Genomic DNA, 18,190 nt, shown 5'->3' on the forward strand with positions numbered 1-18,190 from the left:
AAGTTCTAATATCACCTTAGGCATAAAAAATGTTTTTTTTTCAAAGGGTTACCTATCCCAGTGAAAGGCCATGAAAGGCTTTTTACATACGAGGGCTTGTAGCTCTGAAACCTCCTTGGTGATGTGACAGCTATAAGGCAAGTAGTCATCCAAGTAGGTATCTTTAGAGAGGCAGTGGCAGCAGGTTCAAAAGAGGGCAAGATGAGTTTCTCTAGCACAAGTTAAATCCCAAGAAAGAACAGGGTTTGTTCTGGATAATCTCAAGGAAATTATCCCTTTTATGGAAAGCTTCATGTAAGGGGGCAAGAAAACAAGTGGAGCATTGTGCAGGCAAGCTGAGAGGCCAAATGCATGTACTTTAAAAACAGGCCTAAAATGTACTGCTAAACTGAGTTGAAGTCTGAGGTTCAGTGTTCTTGCTGCGTCAGCAAAAAAGAAAATTTCTTCTTTTTTGCCAGGTATGACTTTTGATATTGGCTTTCCTTGCCTCCTTTAGAACAGAAAATGTGTCCGTGGGATAAGAGGCATTCCTTGGTGTCAAGGCCCAGTCCTCAATGCTGTTAACTCAAATGTGGCTAGGTGAGGATGGAAGACAGATCCCTTGGCTTGGCTAAAGAGATCCACTTCTTGCAGTACAATACATAATCTCCTCCCCTTGCAGATGGTCAAGAACAGAGAGAACCAGTGTTGCCTCAGCCAAAAGGGGAGCCACTACGATCATGCTGGGTTAGACTGCCCTGACTTATCAGAAACCTGGGGATCAGAGTCAGTGGCTGGAATGTATACACAAGTTTATCCACATGAAAGAGAAAGCATCTATTTTTCATATTCTTGTCTGTCGAGTTCTGGGACGGAACTTCTGTAGTTTTCTGGTGAGAGGTGAAAAGGTCTACTGAGGCGACCCCCTACTGTAGAGTTAGGTCCAGCAACACCTCTCTCCATCTATTCACTGGAGTCTATAAGACCCTGCTTAGAGAGAACCTGCCAGGTTTCCGTTTTGACCCAGAATACAAGATGCTATGACAGTTGGTCCTAGTTCCTCAGCCAGTATCCAAAATCTTCTTCATAAGGCTGCACAAAGGGCAAAACTAGGTATGATCTTGCTTGTTTATGTACCAAATCACTATGGTGATATTTGTCCAGATCTGCAGGGTCCCTGGACTTAAATTCTAATGAAAGGCTTTTATGGCCAGGTAGACTGCAAGTAGTTAATTTGGAGTTGTATGCAGTTTCCCCTACTGAGGTGTTCAGATGTTCTACCATTTCGGTGAACTTAAGCGCCCCCCCCCCCACATGCTATGTTTAAACTGCCCTTGATTATTGTTTTGTCTCCCTTTGGTAAAGATGAATTTGCCTGCAAGTTCAGCAGTGTGGTATTACTCCACCACAGGCGCTCCTGCTTCAAACATGAAAGGAGAGGTTGTAGGGTTTCCAGAAGTTGAGAAAGCTGTTCACGAGCAGTTTTATGAACCAGTGAAAGTTCTCCATATGTAACTTTGGAAAAGGGATCATGTGATGCAGGACATCATGTAACACAGAATCCTCAAAAATCCCCTTGCTGGGATGTGTTGTTTTGGAAATGAGCTAGTTTGGTAGCTTATCAAGCTAAATATCTTGCCCTGGAGATGAAAGGCTTTCTCTGTTGGGCCGAATATGAGGATTTCCATAAAGAGGATCCCTGTTTGGGTAAGCATTTATGACTTTTAAAGCTTTAAGGTGAGACCCATCTTCTGAAAGCACTCTGTTGTAATCCGCAAGGCATCTAGGTCTCTGCTGTGGATTTTTCTTGAATCAGACATTCATCTAAGTAGCTCTGCAATGTACTCAGTGGAGCTAAACAGTTTAAGAAAACTATGGAAGCAGCAGACAGCCCAAATGATAAAGCACAGAACTGGAAGAGTGAGCCTATTGCTACAAATCTTGGGATATTTTCTGTGACTGCCTGCTACAGGGACATGGAGGTGGGCATCAAGGCTTGAAGTTCAGACACCTTCCTGGCTGAAGTGATGGCTAATAATAGCACAGTATTCCAAGTAGAGTGTTGCAAAGCAGCTACAGCTTCAAACAGAGCCACAGTGAGTTTTCCCAAGACAAAACTGAGGTCCTGAGAAGGAGAAACAGAGTTCCTAGGAGGTCTGATATGAAAGATGCCTTTAAGGAAGAGTTTGCCCTCCAATTTAGAGGCCAAAGAAGGAGACAAAGGCAAAACAAGCAGAAATGACTAAGATGAGCTTTCACAGAAAAGTAAGCCAACCCAGCCTTAAGCAGTTCACACAGGGACATCCACAGAAAATGGGTCTAGGTTAGAAGAAATGCACCCGATGAAAAACCTCTTCCTACTTATCCAAATGGATTTCCTAGTAATGAGTTTTCTGGCCTCCTACAGAACCCTACGCATGTCCTCTGAAAAGAGGTGTCTGACAGGAATCAGAAGCTTATCACCCACAATGTCAGATACTATGTTGACAAGTGTGGGTGTATGAGAGATCCCTTGCCTTGTGAGAGAAGATTCACTTTGTAAGGTAACTTGATTGCCCTTGGCTAAATGCAGGAGTCACCAGCAAGATTTTTGGTTTGTTCTGCTGAATCTTAAGCAGAACTTTCTGAATAAGAAGAAAGGGAGGAATGCATCAAGAAACATCCTCGTCCAAGAGGAAGGGTGTCCACCTTATAACACCAGAGGATATGGAACTCTGGCATACAACTTTAAAAGTTGTCTGTTCAAAGAGGCGGCAAAGATAGGTATTTGAGGAATACCCCAATGGTGAAGAATGTCCAGAAACACATTCCTGTGAAGCATCCAATTTGTGGAATTCAGTCATGGACTTGCTCAGAGTGTCTCTGCCACCACTGATTGGAGACGTACACTGCCCAAAGGGTGCCCGATACTGAATAGCCAGTTCTCATGCCATAAAGGCTAGCCTGCACAGAGGGCATGATTTTGTCCCCCCTGTCTGTTTACATACCAAAGAGCTGTGGTGCTGTCTGTAAACAGTATTAGAGGACCTGGGCAAAAGAGAATGAAGGTCTGCAATGCCAAAAGCAGGGATCTCATCTCTTATGTTTACGTGCTCCGTAGTTTGACAGGTGGGCCAAAGGCCTTGAACATTCAAGGATACAAAGGCTGCTCCTCACGTCTGAGGCATCTGTGAACAACTCTTGCATTGGAAGAGGAGAATGCAGAGGAAAGCCTGGGTTCAGGGAAATCTGCTGAATCCTCCAACGAAGTTCCCTCTTCAAACAAGGAAGAAGGACAAAGTCAAGTGGGTGCGCATACTGGCTCTAAACTGACTTGCGGTACCACTGAAATGACCTCATGTGAAGTTTGACCAGAGGCAACATGGGGATGATGGATGCCATGAACCTCAGCAGGCAGAGAAACCAGAATATCCTAGACTAGAAATTTCTTCTTCTTTGGTGCAATGGAACCTGTTGAATAGTTACCTCAGATTTCAATCCTTGGAACACCTCTGGAAAAAACTGTAGTTGCTCTCGAGGTGGTCGAGAAAAACCCATGAAAGATGGAACCCACACCATGAAATACCCTTTGTGGATAATGGAGAGGACCCATGAATCTCAAATGATATGCTCCCAGAATGCAAGGGACAGGAAAATGGCAAAGAAAAGTTTTACAGTCAGACTACTGAGGGGGTTTGGAAGCAGTAGGTATCCCAACATCCCTCTTAAGTCTGGAAGGAATATGAGATTTTCTAACAAAAGTAGTTTTAGCTGGGTAATTCCTTTGGAATTTAGGAACCAGAGACACAAAAATGTGTTTTAGGTCCTGTAATTCTTTACTTTTCTCCTGCAAGGACTTTAACAAGTCTGCTGCTGCAGCCCCAAACAAAACTTTATCATCTAAGGGAACACCCAATAATTTAGCCTTAAAAGTCATCTGGGAGTGGTTGCAGCCTCAACCAGGATAATCTCCTCAAAACAGAGTAAAGATGCAGCCGCTCTAGCAGATGCTTCAGTCATGTCATAGCTGCACTTAATGGAGTGGCATGCCACCTGGGAGGAAGCCCCCAAAACTGATGAAAGCTGTGACCACTTCCAATTCTGGAAGGTCAGAGAGAAGCTGAGTAGCCTGGGAAAGGAGAGCCAAAGCATACTTTGTTGGACAGGTTTGGTAACTAATAGCATGGAAAGTTGGAGTGGCAGAGATATAAACCTTTTGTCCCCCTAACTTCGCAATGGTCTTACTCTCTATCTGAAGAGAGAAGAGAAGTGAATGGGCAACAGTCTTGAGGGTTTAGCAGCAGCCACAGAAACAGTCACTGGATCTGCTGGACATTTGTAAAGAAATTTTTCAGTCCTCTGGAACGTTACAGAACCTGTCTGGCCTTTTAAGGGCAGGGGCTTGAGAGTCCGGAGTCTCTGATGCAGAAGAGAAGGCATCAAGAAAAGCTGGTAAAACCGGAGGCACAGCTGAAGAAGCGGAAGAATCCATCTGAAGCAAGTCATAGTACTTTTTCTACACCTCAAAAACCTGAGAGCAGTCCCACTTAAAATACTCCCTCATCCTAGCAATAGTCTCCCCAAAAGTGATATCTTTACCAGGAGACTATGCCACTGGACTCTTCCTCAGGAGAGGCATACTCCAAGGTGGAGGTAATCTGAGCAGAGTAGGCCAAGGATTCATACTCAGTGGAATCCTCCTCTTCAGAAGAATCCTGTACTCTAATCATTTTCTGTGGTGAAGTTAAAGGAGGGCTAGGAAGGGAAACCTCTGAGGGAAGTTTAAGAGCCATAAAGGCATTGAGCACACATTGTGTGAAAGCTTGCCAATCAGCAGGTGGGTCCTCAGAAGCAGACATGTTTGGTTTTCTGCTTCTTTTTAACAGGCTGATCAGCACTGAGAAAGGCAGAGACCTGATGTAGGTCTGCATTCAACGACATTTGTTGGTACGTCCTCCCTTACTAAAATTTGGAGAAAGCCTCAAGGGCCTTCTGAATTAATGAGCCTCGGTTCTCCCTGATCATCCAAAGCAGACGACTGCATAGCCACTGAGGACATCCCAAATGCAGGATCCCCTGCAGCATCTGATGTGGTACCTGCCTAAAAATCCAAATGGGTCTTGGGCCTACATTGGCCTCAAGACACACATGCAGAAGGGGAGGCACAGCTGAAGCTTCAGGCCTAACTTTCTCACTCTTCTTCACAGCAGGCTCAGCAGAAGACTGCGACGTACCCTCCATAACATTATATGCTAACCTTTTCAGTCTCCGATTATAAAGATAAACATTAAGAAAGGCAGCTATGTAGGGTCTTAGGAATGAAAGCTTCACAGACAGACCAAGACTTATGGTCGTGGTTGGTGCCTAAGCAGAAGAGACACTGATCATGACAGTCTATGTGGAATTTGTCTTCCGCACTGGCATTTGCCCTTTTTGGATGACATAACCTCACAGCAAAAAACAGTAGCAAAAAATATAAGAAAACCCCAACAGGTCACTCATCTGAATTTCTTGTATCCAGTAAACAACTCGGGATAGCAGACTGACTATCGTGGATGGTGCTCAGACTGGCACCACAAAAGTTCTGAGGATGGTATGTGTGGACGTTACTTTTATGGCCTACTTGCAACTTCCCACATAACTTGTAGTGACTTCCCACATACCTTGTAGTGTTAAGTCTTTTCTACACTAGCCAAACATCAGGAATGCCTTTGGCAGTGAATTCCCTCATGTTAGGAATACTGCAACACAAAAATAGTAAGATATGTAATTTTCATAAAATAAGCATACTGAACTTTGGGATACTGAGAAAGTTTAGTGACCTCCTTTCTTGGAACTAGAAAGATCCTCCAGTAGAAGTTTTGTCCCTCCTGACCTGGAAGAACAGGCTGAATGGATCCTTGGTTAAGTAGATCCCAGAATACAGGTGGTAACAGGTTTTCCTGTTCTTTTGCCAATTTTGAAATACAAAAAAAGGTTGGATTTTTCTGAACTGGCTGTAGTACCCCCTATGATGCCAAGGACCCATTGGTCCCTTCTGATGAATTTCTATTGATTTAGGAAGAGGGACAGTCTTTCCAGCCAGAGGTCTTGAGGGAGGGTAGGGTTGAACATGGACACAGTTGGTCTCTGTGTTGGGTGGGCTCTTTAGAGTTCCCTATTCTGACAGCATTCTGGTTGCCACCTCTTGGATTGTCTAGATCTTTTGCCACACGGAGGCCTCCCTTTGTCTTACCTAGGAGGGAAAGACAAAAATTCAAGGAGAAATTCCTACTGAACCTTGGTGTTGGAGACTGATAAAAATTCCTTCACAGTTTTTATTTGCATTTGTTTCTTATCCATCTTCATCCATCTTCTAGAAATCCTGTTCAGCTGAAGGTCTGAAAAGGAATTCCTTGCTTAATGGAGCATCCAGTAATTCAGCCTTGATCTAATCTGACAGGGGTTGGGACCTGAGCCATGCATGCGGATGACAGAACCTGTGCTAGCTGCACTGCATTATGGATCTAAGATGTCACAGCCACACGTGGGTCTGGAGTCTTGTAACGCTTCTCTTGCGGTCTCCTAAATTTCCTCTGATAAGGTTCCATCAGCAATATAGTCCACCTTACCTGGAATTTTGTTCTTAAAAGATTCAAGGTACTTCAGCATATGGAAGTGGCAACTCACTGCTCTCACTGCAGGGGTGGCAGAGATGTAAGCTTTCTCACCCAAATCTAACAGTCTGCTTTACCTATCATTAGGTAAGGGATGTCTAATTTGTCCCTTAGGTACACTGCATCTATTAGGCTGCTGTACCTGCTAGAAGTAAGCCCAAATAAGCTCTAAAACACTGGTGGAATCTTAAAAGGGAAATGCCTATAATGAAAGGAGCTGTCAAGTTCAACTTAACAAGAAACTTTAGAGAATTAAAAAGTCCAACAAGGCCAATTACAAGGCCAATATAGCCTCCAATGCTAAAGACAACCACAAGACATTCTACAGCCAAAACCTCAAAGACAACACACATCAGTTTGCAACTGGTGGTCAATGTTACTACCTTCAGTGAACAGAGCGATGCAGCATATTTGCTGGCTGACAAATTCAGCTCAAATTATAACTCCCCAACTTGAAGCAGGTCCTGGCGGCACTCACGAAGGACAAAAATACAGTATCAATTATCCCCAACAATATCCAAAGATGTCTCCTAAATGCATTTCACTGCAAAGTCTTGAACCCAGGGCCCTATGCACTACAGTCAGAGCAACACACCACTATGCCATAGTGAATTCAAAATAACCAGCCCTTGCAAGTCTTGAACCCAGGACCCTGGACAACATAGCTACAACAAGTTACCACTAAGCCATCTAAGCTGTAATCACTTGAAAGATGACCTATCAGGGCCAATTTTCAACTACAGCCTCAAAACAGGCTTTGTACACAGAAGACAACAATGGCTATCCCACTTCAAGGGTGGCCCCATCAACCAACCCCTGAAACTACAGACATACTAGTGTGACTAGTACAACATGGAATGAATTGCCATGGAAATTATCAAAGACACAAACAGCCTTCAGACACTGGACCAAACCCAGCTTTGCTTTGCCAAGGGAAGGTCATGCCTACTGAACATGGGAGACTTATTTGAGATCATCACCAAGGCAATGGATGAGGGGAAAATGATGCATAACACATCTACTTGGACCTGGCTAAGGTGTTCACATACAATACTCCACTCTGGTATAGTTGACAGACTTGCCTAACTGGGCAGAAATCCCTACATAACTTATTCATTTGCTGCTTGCTCACAGGTAGGACCCAAGAAATCATGATTTGCTATAACATCTCTACTAAAAGCCTGATCACCAGCAGGGTACCTCACAGCTCCAAGCTGAGACCGGTCCTATTCAACATCAACTTCTCTGAAGTAAAGGCCAATGTCAAGGGCCTATGGCTGACCAAGTTTGCAGATAACTGCAAACTGGAAGCCACCATAGACTCTCCCATGACAAACTTCTTAAAAGAGGGTCTAAAACAAACAAATGACTGGAGCCAAACTTGGAGTAAACCTTAATGCCAAATACATTAATAATGCCTTTTGGGAAAACTGCCACTAAGGCTAATTACTCCATTCATAAAACACCCTTAAGAGCTGACCCAGAAGTCGGGGATCTTAGAGCATATATAGACAGTAATCTAGCCTTTGACCAATATGTGGCCAAGGTAGTAAAGACACTCATTCTCTGTCACCCACCTTATAAGTAAGAGCATGGCATACAGGTCCAAAGAATTTGTAGTGCCACTTTAATTGGCTCTTACATGACTCATCATGGAGTACAACACACCTTCGGCATAGACCTGAGCAGACATAAGCATATGCAACAGCTGGAATGCCCGCAAAAATTCCTTAACATGAGAATCTACGGTACAAAAACAATGTCCTTTACCGAGTGCCTTAAAGCCCCATCTCTATGTTAGTCTCCAACAGGTTACTGACAGGCAATCTAAGCCTGGTATACAAGGCATCTCAGACTCTACTCTGATAGAGCTTTTGCACATCCACAAAACAAAATGCATCAGAACCAAGACACCTTGGCGAGACATGTGTCTTAGAGATTTCCATTGCTCTGGAGCAGCACCCCCTCATCCATGAGAAGCAGAGTCCATCCTTAACTCTACTGAAGTGTAACCTTTACCAATGGATTATAAATTGCAAAATTTACCACAGACCTGGCCCCCACGTCTCTGACTAGTTGCACATCACTGTCTGCCTCTTACAAACCCCCCCCCATATAACCTCTAGAAACTTTCAAACTAACATACCCCCTCCTAATAAATGCACATGATAAATAGGAACATAAATGGGGGGGGTCGGATCTAAAGGCCCTGGTGGTCATTAACCTACTATATAAACTATGGACTAGGAATTATGGACACCTTTTATAGGATTCGGCAGAGACCACAAAAGGTTCAGTCTTGAGATTTTTGTAAAGGCGCTTGAGAGATTAAAGCATTCTGTAAAGCCGGTCTGATTTCCTAGAAGCAGGAGGTAAAGGATCAGAAAGTAAAGCAGTGTCTTCAAAACATCATCCAGTACTACGTGTACAGGAGGATAGCCAGTGGCCTGGGAGAAAGCAAACTTGGCAGTTCCCTGTGATGGGCATGGGCCGGGGAGAGTTGTCTGCTTTCCCAATGGAAAGTCTCCTTCATTCTATACAGAGTATCCATAAGGAGGCCCTCTTGTGGTGGGGGGGGGGGGGAGAAGAGAGTGCACCAGAGTCTGAATCTGTACAAGTCTGTTGTGGCAGGTGCCCACAGTAGGACAACTCTTCTACGCTTAAAGAATCTGAAGCTTCCTGAATGCCTCCCTGCTTCTTCTGAATGGGGAAGTTTCAGTAGCAGAAATGTGGGAGGGACTCCTAGATTTCATGAAAACTACGTATTTCAGTGCAATTTTTAGGAGGTCTTTGGTTTTCATCTGAGAAGTGGCTGAAGGTGGGGGGAGAAGAGAACGAATTGATTAGTTTGAGTTTAGGTGCTCATTTAAGAAGGGGTGACCAGAGGATGATGTCATCTGACCGCAATTTCAGTTAAGGTTTTGATAGACAAGGTAAACAGTGGCTTTCCCTTGTGAACCATAATGTGAACATCTGCATCTTAGGCCTGCTGACCGACCTCAGAACCAACAGACATGTGTGTCATGTTAAGAGTGGTGGGTAAACCAGAAACCATAGTGGCCTCCTGAGAATACACACCAGAGTTTGGGCCTAGGAGTCATCTGACCAGGGAGCTTCAAAGGGGGCTCATTTGGGTCAGTCGACTTTAGAGACTACAGCCAAAGTTTTCTTCAGTTTCTTTGGAATGACGCTAGTAGAAACTGGTGTTCGTGGAAAACTAGCGATAGCATAGGCTAAAATGCCAACGAGTAAACTAAAGATAAGGACTCCATACTAATGACTAATACCTCAGACCCAATGTTTGAGGGTTTTCATATAGAATTTTAGAAAGTCAGGACATTTACAGACATCGTGCCAAGGCCCTAAGCAAAAGAGAGACCGAACGAGCAAAAAATCTTTGGAAATCAAAGAATTTGCTTCCCACACTTGAGCAATTATTGACCTTTATTGACCTTTTTTAAACATTAACAGAAGAAAATCTCCCAACAGGGTACTTACCTGACTGGAAAGAGACAATGGAAAAACAAACCAACCAATGGACTGCAAGCAGTCTGCATACACATGATGCACATCAGACTACACGAGTTGAAAGAACCTTAAGGCACCACCAAACACCTTTTTGGTACCCTGACTTGCAGATATTAGTCTATGTACATTCATCAGCCAAGGCTGATGCAAAGACTCTGGAAATCGGGCCAGTCGCAAGCTTCTGCATGGCAGGAAGACCCTAAAATCAGTAGTACAACACTTACTCTCTCTTATCTAATGCAGTTTCCATCCATTGCTAAACAGATGGGACAGAGTCCCCAGCTACTGTTAACCTTGGGAGGTCAAGACCTTGACTGTATGACAGTTTAAAGTATGCATAAATGTACGGACCTTGGACCAAGAAGCCAAAGTGCGTGTCATCAAGAGGTACTGTGGAAAAGATGGTTGTAGAAGCTGGAAGTTGGAGATTTGGAAAGTGACAAGCCCCTTTCTTTGCAAGCAACAGAAATGCCGTCAAAAAGCTAATGGGAGAGTGTTACTTAAGACACTTCATTTCCCATCTTAACAGAAGAATAGGAGACCAATAACTGTAGTGGCTAATTATCTTTATTTGATGCAAACAGAAGCACAGCTGGCATTGTACAGCCAGCAAATGTAATATACATTTGCCATTGTTTGAAATATTTGGAAAGAACACTGGAAGACTGGTTAATTAATGATTCAGAAGAAACACTAAGCAGGAAGGATGAATTTGTTTCATAGGAACACACTGTCATTGTGAAAAATCAAAACGGTAGGTTAAGAAGCTAAGACAGAGCTCAGAAATCATCCTGGCAGGGGTGATGGCCACTAAAAAAAAGAAGTTATGTACTCACCATAACGTTCCATCTGAGTAGGTACTTCATTTGTCTGCAACCTGTGGGTCACAGATCTGACTTCGGATCCGAGCCAGCAGCTTCACAAGCTAAAGGATCCGAGCTCCTAGCTCCTCCACCTACCCATAATCCCCTGCTGCCTACTGCTTTACCTCAGATCGAGTTTGCTTAATCTTAAACACCTCACACCCTCGACAGCGGATCAAGCCCTACTTCATGCTATGACAAAAAAGACATTTTACAGTTGGCCAGTTATCCCGATATGGTTAGGGGGGGGGGGGTTGGTTGCAGACAAATGAAGTACCTACTCAGATGGAACGTTATGGTGAGTACATAACTTCTTTATCTGAAGTAGTTACTTAATTTGTTCTGCAACCTGTGGGACAGAGTCCCCAGCTACCTCTAGAATTAACCCTGGGTGGCCTTAAGGAAGAATATTCCGAAGCACCGCGGAGGCAAAAGAAGCCCTACTCCTCGAAATCATATCCAATTTATAATGGGAGATGAACGTATGAGAAGTGGACCAAGTACCTGCTGAACATATGTCGTCCAGAGGAACCTTGGACCAGAAGGCTGCTGACGTAACAATGGAGCGGGGTGAGTGAGCATGAATTCCCGTAGGAACTGGTTTACCTGAGGATGTATACGCGTGAGTTATGCACTGGGAAATCCAATTTGCCAGAGTTACTTTGGAAATTGCCTTTCCCCTAGCTGATCTGGCGAAAGACAGAAACAACTGCTCAGACCTACGAAAATACTTAGTCCTGTGCAGATAGAAACGTAATTGTCTGTGTACGTCCAATTTGTGCAATGTGTACTCCTCCTTGTTCTGAAAATTTGGGAAAAACACTGGTAAGTTAATTGATTGGTTAATATTTGACTCCGAAGCCACCTTCGGTAGGAAAGAGGGGTTAGTCCTGACAGACACTGTATCCTTATGAAAAATTAGGTAAGGAGGTTTCATGCACAAGGCTTGGAGTTCTGAGACCCTCCTGGCTGATGTAATAGCGACTAAAAAGGCTGTTTTCCAAGACAAGAATTTCAAAGAAACTGAAGAGGCGGGCTCGAAGGGTGGACTTGTCAATGCTTGCAACACTAAGGTTAACTCCCATGGGGGTACTACAGATTTGACCGGTGGTTTTAGGAGAAAAGCGCCCTTGAGGAAGGTTTTGCATATCTTTGAGGATGCTATTGATCCTAGTCCATCCCCCACATGAAAGAGGGAGATAGCTGCTAACTGTACCTTAACTGTGGAAGCGCTTGCTCCCTGCTGAAAGATTAGTGACAGGAAATCCAGAATTGTAGGAATAGGAACCGTAAATGGGTCCATGCCTTTGCTTTCGGCCCAAATGGAAAAACGTTTCAATTTACTATAGTAAATTTTTCTGGTGGCTGGTTTATGGGCCACCACCACAATGGCCTTCACTGGTGATGAGATACCGGGAGTCCTGGCCATCAGAGGAACTGGATCAACCAAGCGGACAGCTTGAGGTTTAGCAGATTCGGGGTTTGGAATCCCGCAGGATGTGATATCAAATCTGGAATGGGATCCAAGTTCCATGGAGGAACAACACTTTGAGACCATAGGTAAGGGAACCAGATCTGACTAGGCCAGAATGGGGCTATGAGGATCACTCTACTCCCCAACCGACGTGCTTTCTGAATGAACTTCACCACGAGTGAGAGGGGGGTAAGCATAGAGAAGACCGGGCGGCCAAGCATGTACCAGAGTGTCTCCTGGGGCCTCTCCTGGAGGAGGAAGTATTGCGAAGTACTCGCTGCACTTTGACAGAGAGGCGAAAAGATCGCAGCGAGGCCAACCCCATGCACAGAAGATCTGCTTCGCAACTGAAGGATTGAGAGACCACTCGTACTGAGTGAGAATCGCCCGACTCAGTTTGTCCACCAAAATGTTGGACCGACCCGGAATGTGCGTTGCTATCAGAAAGTGGTTGGTGGATATCGCCCATTCTCAAACTCTCATGGCTTCTCGGCAAAGGGGGTAAGACCTGGTTCCTCCCCATTTATGTACCAGACTACCGCCATGTTGTCTGGCTGGATCGCAATAGTCCCTAGAGGGAGAAGGTCATGGAGAGCTTGCAACGCCAAAAGCACCGCCCTCATCTCTAGGACATTGATATGCAAAGCGGTCTCCAAGGGGGTCCACATGCCTTGGACGGTTCTACCTGAACAATGCCCCCCCACCCGAGGCGAGAAGCATCCGTGGTCAACGTGGCTCGGGGTGGGAGAAATACAAACGGTCTCCCTTCTAGAAGCTCCTGTGAGCGAAGCCACCAAAGGAGGGAGTCCCTGCAGATTCTGCTCAGCGAAATCGGGGAATTGATCGGGTGAAGCAATAATGACCATCGAACTTGAGTCCACTGTAAGATCCTCATCCGGAGGCGTGCATGCAGACAGAGACCGATGGCAGCTGCCATCGACCCCAGTGCTCTCAGGACTAACTCCGCCGCAGGAGCCGGACTTCGAAAGAGGACTAGAACTTGATGTGATAGGCTGTTCAGTCTGTCCGGAGTCAGCAGAGCTCGACAAATGCATGTATTCAACTTGGCCCCAATAAACTCCAAGACCTGTACTGGCTGAAGGGAGAACTTTGGGGGCAAGAGAAAGAGTGTAATCCCTTGCCACTCCGAGTTGATGCCTGCTGGGGGCGATGAGGAGCCAGTCGTCCAGGTATGGGAAGACCTGAATTCCCTGGAGTCTCAGGTGGGCTGCGACCACTGCCATGACCTTGGTGAATACCCTGGGGGCCGAGCTGAGGCCAAATGGGAGGACCCAGAATTGATAATGACTGGCCCCTAGCCGGAAGCGGAGAAACCTCCTGGATCGCCTGTCCATCAGGATGTGATAGTACGCATCCTGGAGGTCTATAGAGCACATCCAGTTGTTCTCCCGAAGAAGGGGGAGAATAGACTGAAGAGTGACCATCCGAAACTTTTCCTTGGGGACGAACAGGTTCAGGGCGGAGAGATGTAGAATCGGTCTCAAGTCCCCCATCTTTTTTGGCATCAAAAAGAACCTGGAGTAGTAGCCCAATCCGGACTGGTCTGGGGGGACAGGCTGGATGGCTCTTTAACCTAGTAGCTTTGCTACTTCTAAGGCTGCTGCCTCCCTTTGATCTGGTGGGACATCTGGGAGGCATCTGACTTTGGGGGGTAGGTGTATGAAGGGAATGGAGTAACCTCTGGATAGGATTCGGAGCACCCATCAATCTGTCGTGATGGACTCCCAATTTGACAGGTGCTCCGATAAACGCCCCCCGACTGCCTCCAGAAAGGGACAGTCGGGTAAGCCCTCAGGGCTGCTGCATGGGCCTGTCCGAGAAAGGTTCCCTAGACCCAAAGTTACGCGGCCCCCCCTCTGCCTCTGGGCTGGCGTCCGCCTTGTCCTCCTCTGCCTCTAGAGGACGAGAGGTCCGAAGCCGGGTGGGACTGCTGAGACTTGCGGAACCACAACTTCTTTTATCCCCTCTGATTCCTAGAAAAGGATAGTTGGGGATTCGAGAAGCAGATCCCAACGGCAGACAGCATCTTCCCTTCTCGCTTTGGACCAGCATCTCGCAGACGGTCTTGCCAAAAAGCGAAGATCCGTCAAAAGGGCGCATTCGCAGAGGACGCCTTGGAGGGATCTGCGAAACCGCAAAGGCGGAGCCAGGCGTGATGCCACAAGATGACCCCGGCTCCGCAAGCCCTAGCGGCTCCCTCCATAGCGTGCGAGTGTAACCACATGGACGTCTTAGAGATGGACTTTAGAGTGGCCATACGAGTCGCAAATGTGTCCTTATCCGCTACAGTTATGGACTCTGGAGGGGCTGCAGCGTATTCCTTAAATCAAGTTTCGCTGTAGCCTGATAATGTGTGCCACGTAGTTCGGTGCCCTTATGGAAAAGGTTGCTGAAGCAAGCATCCACTTCCCAATACGGTCCATCGCCCGAGATTCCTTATCCAGAGGGTGGACTGAGGAACTCTCCTGTGCGAGCTCCTTCGTGGCGGCCGCCACCAAAATGGCATCAACAGAAGACCCCTTAGCCCAGGACTGCCCATCTGCGGGGGGCTAAGAACTTTGTCAGGACGTCTCGGGATTAGCTCCACGGTGTCGGGTTCTTTCCACGCCCTGGTGGAAATTAAGTCCACCTGGGGGTCAGCCGGGGGGGAGGGACACCCAGGAGGTAGACGGGCCCGCCTCAAATGCCTCCAGGAACACCGATTCGTCAGAGGAAGGTTTTTGGGCAGACCACCCCCCTCTAATATGCAACATTTCCATGATGTCTCCAAAGGAGACATCCTCGGGGGGAGATCTTGGGGAATCTTCCCCTTCATACAAATCAGTGTCTGTGGTGATGGACTCAGGGAGTCCAAGTGCCTCCTTTTACACTGCCATTTGCGAGGCACCTCCTCGGTGGGACTGTCCGAGGAGGGCGCGCCCATGGGGTCCTGTTCCTCCAAGGGAAATGACTGGAGGGTTTGAGCCGGCTGTCCCATAGGACAGATGATGGAGAATAGACCCATATGCAAAAGGGGGGGGGGCAGAAGGATCCAAGGCCCTGACCTGGGATCTAGAAGACCTCGACAGAACCCTCTCCACTACCTCAAAAGCCGAAGGGGAGCTACTTTCTCCAGGCTCCGAAAGCAGTCTCTTCGGCTCTGACACAGGGATCGGGGTCGGAGCCGAAGCAGTCGAATCCGAGGAAGAGGTGTGCTCAGACCTACCCTGAGCCGAAGGTACACCAATCTCCACGGAACCGATGCTCGGTCCCCGGCCCCGACAGCTAGGATCAGACACGCTCGAGGGCAACGTCGGCGAAGATACCGGAGCTATCAAGACCGACGAAACCCCGACTCCGAAAGGGTCTTGATCCGATGACTCAAAACACTGAACCGGGTCGGAGAAGGAGTGATCGGAGCAAAGAGGGTCTGGGCAAGAGCACTCCCATCTGCATTTGGGTCTGCAGGAATCGACGCATCATCCGATCCATGTCCGCGTCGGTAAGGCTCCTTGTAGACCTGGAGGAAGTTGTCGAAGCGGACCGGGAGGGCCGCTTCGACGACCTCGAAGGAGACCGGTACCCTGGTGAGAAACGAGGCGATTTGAGCATAGAGGGGGAGGATCCGGGAACCTTCGAGGGAGGACTAGAAGATTTAGCGGGGGGGGGGGGCTGAGGGGTGAGCTTCAGCCCACCTTTTGTGAGACTTGTGTCCGTCTCTCCGGGGAAAAAAGGCACAGTGAGAAAAAGAAGCACTAGAGTCCCCCGAGCTGTCCCCCGAGCTCTGCACCTTAGAGGGAGTTTGAGTCCCAGGCAGAGCGGGGGGAACTGAAGATGTCAGGGCTACCGTAGTAGCCTGACCCTTCGAGGGAGAGGAAGAAGAAGCAGAGTCCAGGGGGAGAAAACGTGCCAGGATCAGCTTGTTCTTCCTGTCCCTGATTGCCCGAGGATAAAAGGCTGCACAGATTTGGCAAGCCATTGATAAATAGGCCAACCCCAGGCACAATACACATTGAGTGTGTCCATCAGCTGAGGAAAGCTTATGGCCATACTCAGTGCATTTGGAAAAAATGGCTTTGGGCCCTTCCGCCATTATGAAAAACACACACACACCCAAACACTAAGGGGGGAGGGAGAGAAAAAAAAGCTAACGACCACGATAACTAGGAGTGGGTAACTAACTTTATGTGACTGAAAATAATACTAACTGTACCTAAAAATCACTTCAATTCTCTCAATTAGAAAAAATCTAAACGATCTCACCCAGCTTAAGGAGCTCTTCACGAGTAGCTCTCTTCAGCCGCGGCAAACTAGATATGAGGTAAAGCAGTAGGTAGCAGGGGGTTATGGGTAGGGGAGGAGCTAGGATGCTTTACCTTGTGAAGCTGCCGGCTCAGATACGAAGTCGGATCCGTGACCCACAGGTTGCAGAACAAATGAAGTAACTACTTCAGATCCATTATTCCATGACAAAAACGTCAGATACTCTTTGACCACAAGCTGAAAGAGAGGGCCTATTAAGGCTTGCAATAAAACAGTACTAACTTAAGGAAGTACTGGATCCCTGAGCACAGGTAGAAGAAAGGCTCGTCTGTGCAAAGCTTTAGACAAATTGAGATGCAATGAGGTTGTGATAGTCTCCAATATGGAAAGATAACAGTGGCCAGTTGTAACTCAACAGTGGAATAAATAGCTCTGTTCAAAAAAGAGATGCAAGAAAATCACCTGAAAGTTATTACTGGAATCTCACATACAGAATCTTTTACATTTACTTTTGGGGCTTTCTGGTAGAGCACTTTTGAGAAGTCAGAATGTGAATAAATGGGGATGAAAACCTGGACTATCTAGCCATCAATGGAATTGTAGAAACCATGCAGTTAACATGAAAGAATGGGTTGAGGTGATGCTGGCAGGTGTGACAGTAAGTCTGGACAAGACAGGGTATAACATAACGTCAGAGGAAGGGTAACCACATCTGTCAAGACCAGTACGGGACTAGCAAGATGACCATGACCTTCCTCAAGAAAGCATTCTGAAGGAATTTAGTTATTAGAGGGGTAGGAGCAAAAGCACAAAGAAGCCTAAGGGGACAACTATGCATAAATGCATCCCTCAGGCTCCCCCCTCCAAGGGGGGATCACAGTAAAATCCTTGTTGAATTTGGATTTGTGGGGAGATGCAACGAGGTGCCAGCAAGGACTTCCCCAATGGCTGAATAAGCACTCTGCTATTCCGCCATTACAAGGATGGGGAAGCACTTGTGAGAAAGGAAGATAGACCTGTTCAACAAATTCTCACTGAACTTCCCTGGAATGTGCTTTGCTAACAGAAAGCAGTAGAAAGTCATCACCCACAGCCATACCCATCATGCTTTCTCAAAAAGCGATGAGGTTAGGCTCCTGACATGGTGAGTGTATGTAAGCAGTCCTTGAGATTTAGCACAGGCCAGAGCTGGAAAGAATCAACTGGATTTCGGTCCAGAGGAATTACCTTACCATCTTGTCCTTGTATGCTTCGATAAGAACTCTGGAGGATGGACCTGAATGAAGTGGAAGACGACCTTGGACTGGAAGGATCTTTGTTGAAGAATTGGAGACCCCAAAATTGGTGAGATCAGTCCAGGGTACGTGGGGAGAGGGGGAGTACCAGATCAAATAAGGATGTATTGCAAAAAAAAAGGGTCTAAACTTTTAAACCCAAAAGGGGGGGGG

Source organism: Protopterus annectens, chromosome 6.part1 (assembly GCF_019279795.1).
Source record: "Protopterus annectens isolate FY-2018-M chromosome 6.part1, PAN1.0, whole genome shotgun sequence".
Lineage (NCBI taxonomy): Eukaryota > Metazoa > Chordata > Ceratodontiformes > Protopteridae > Protopterus > Protopterus annectens.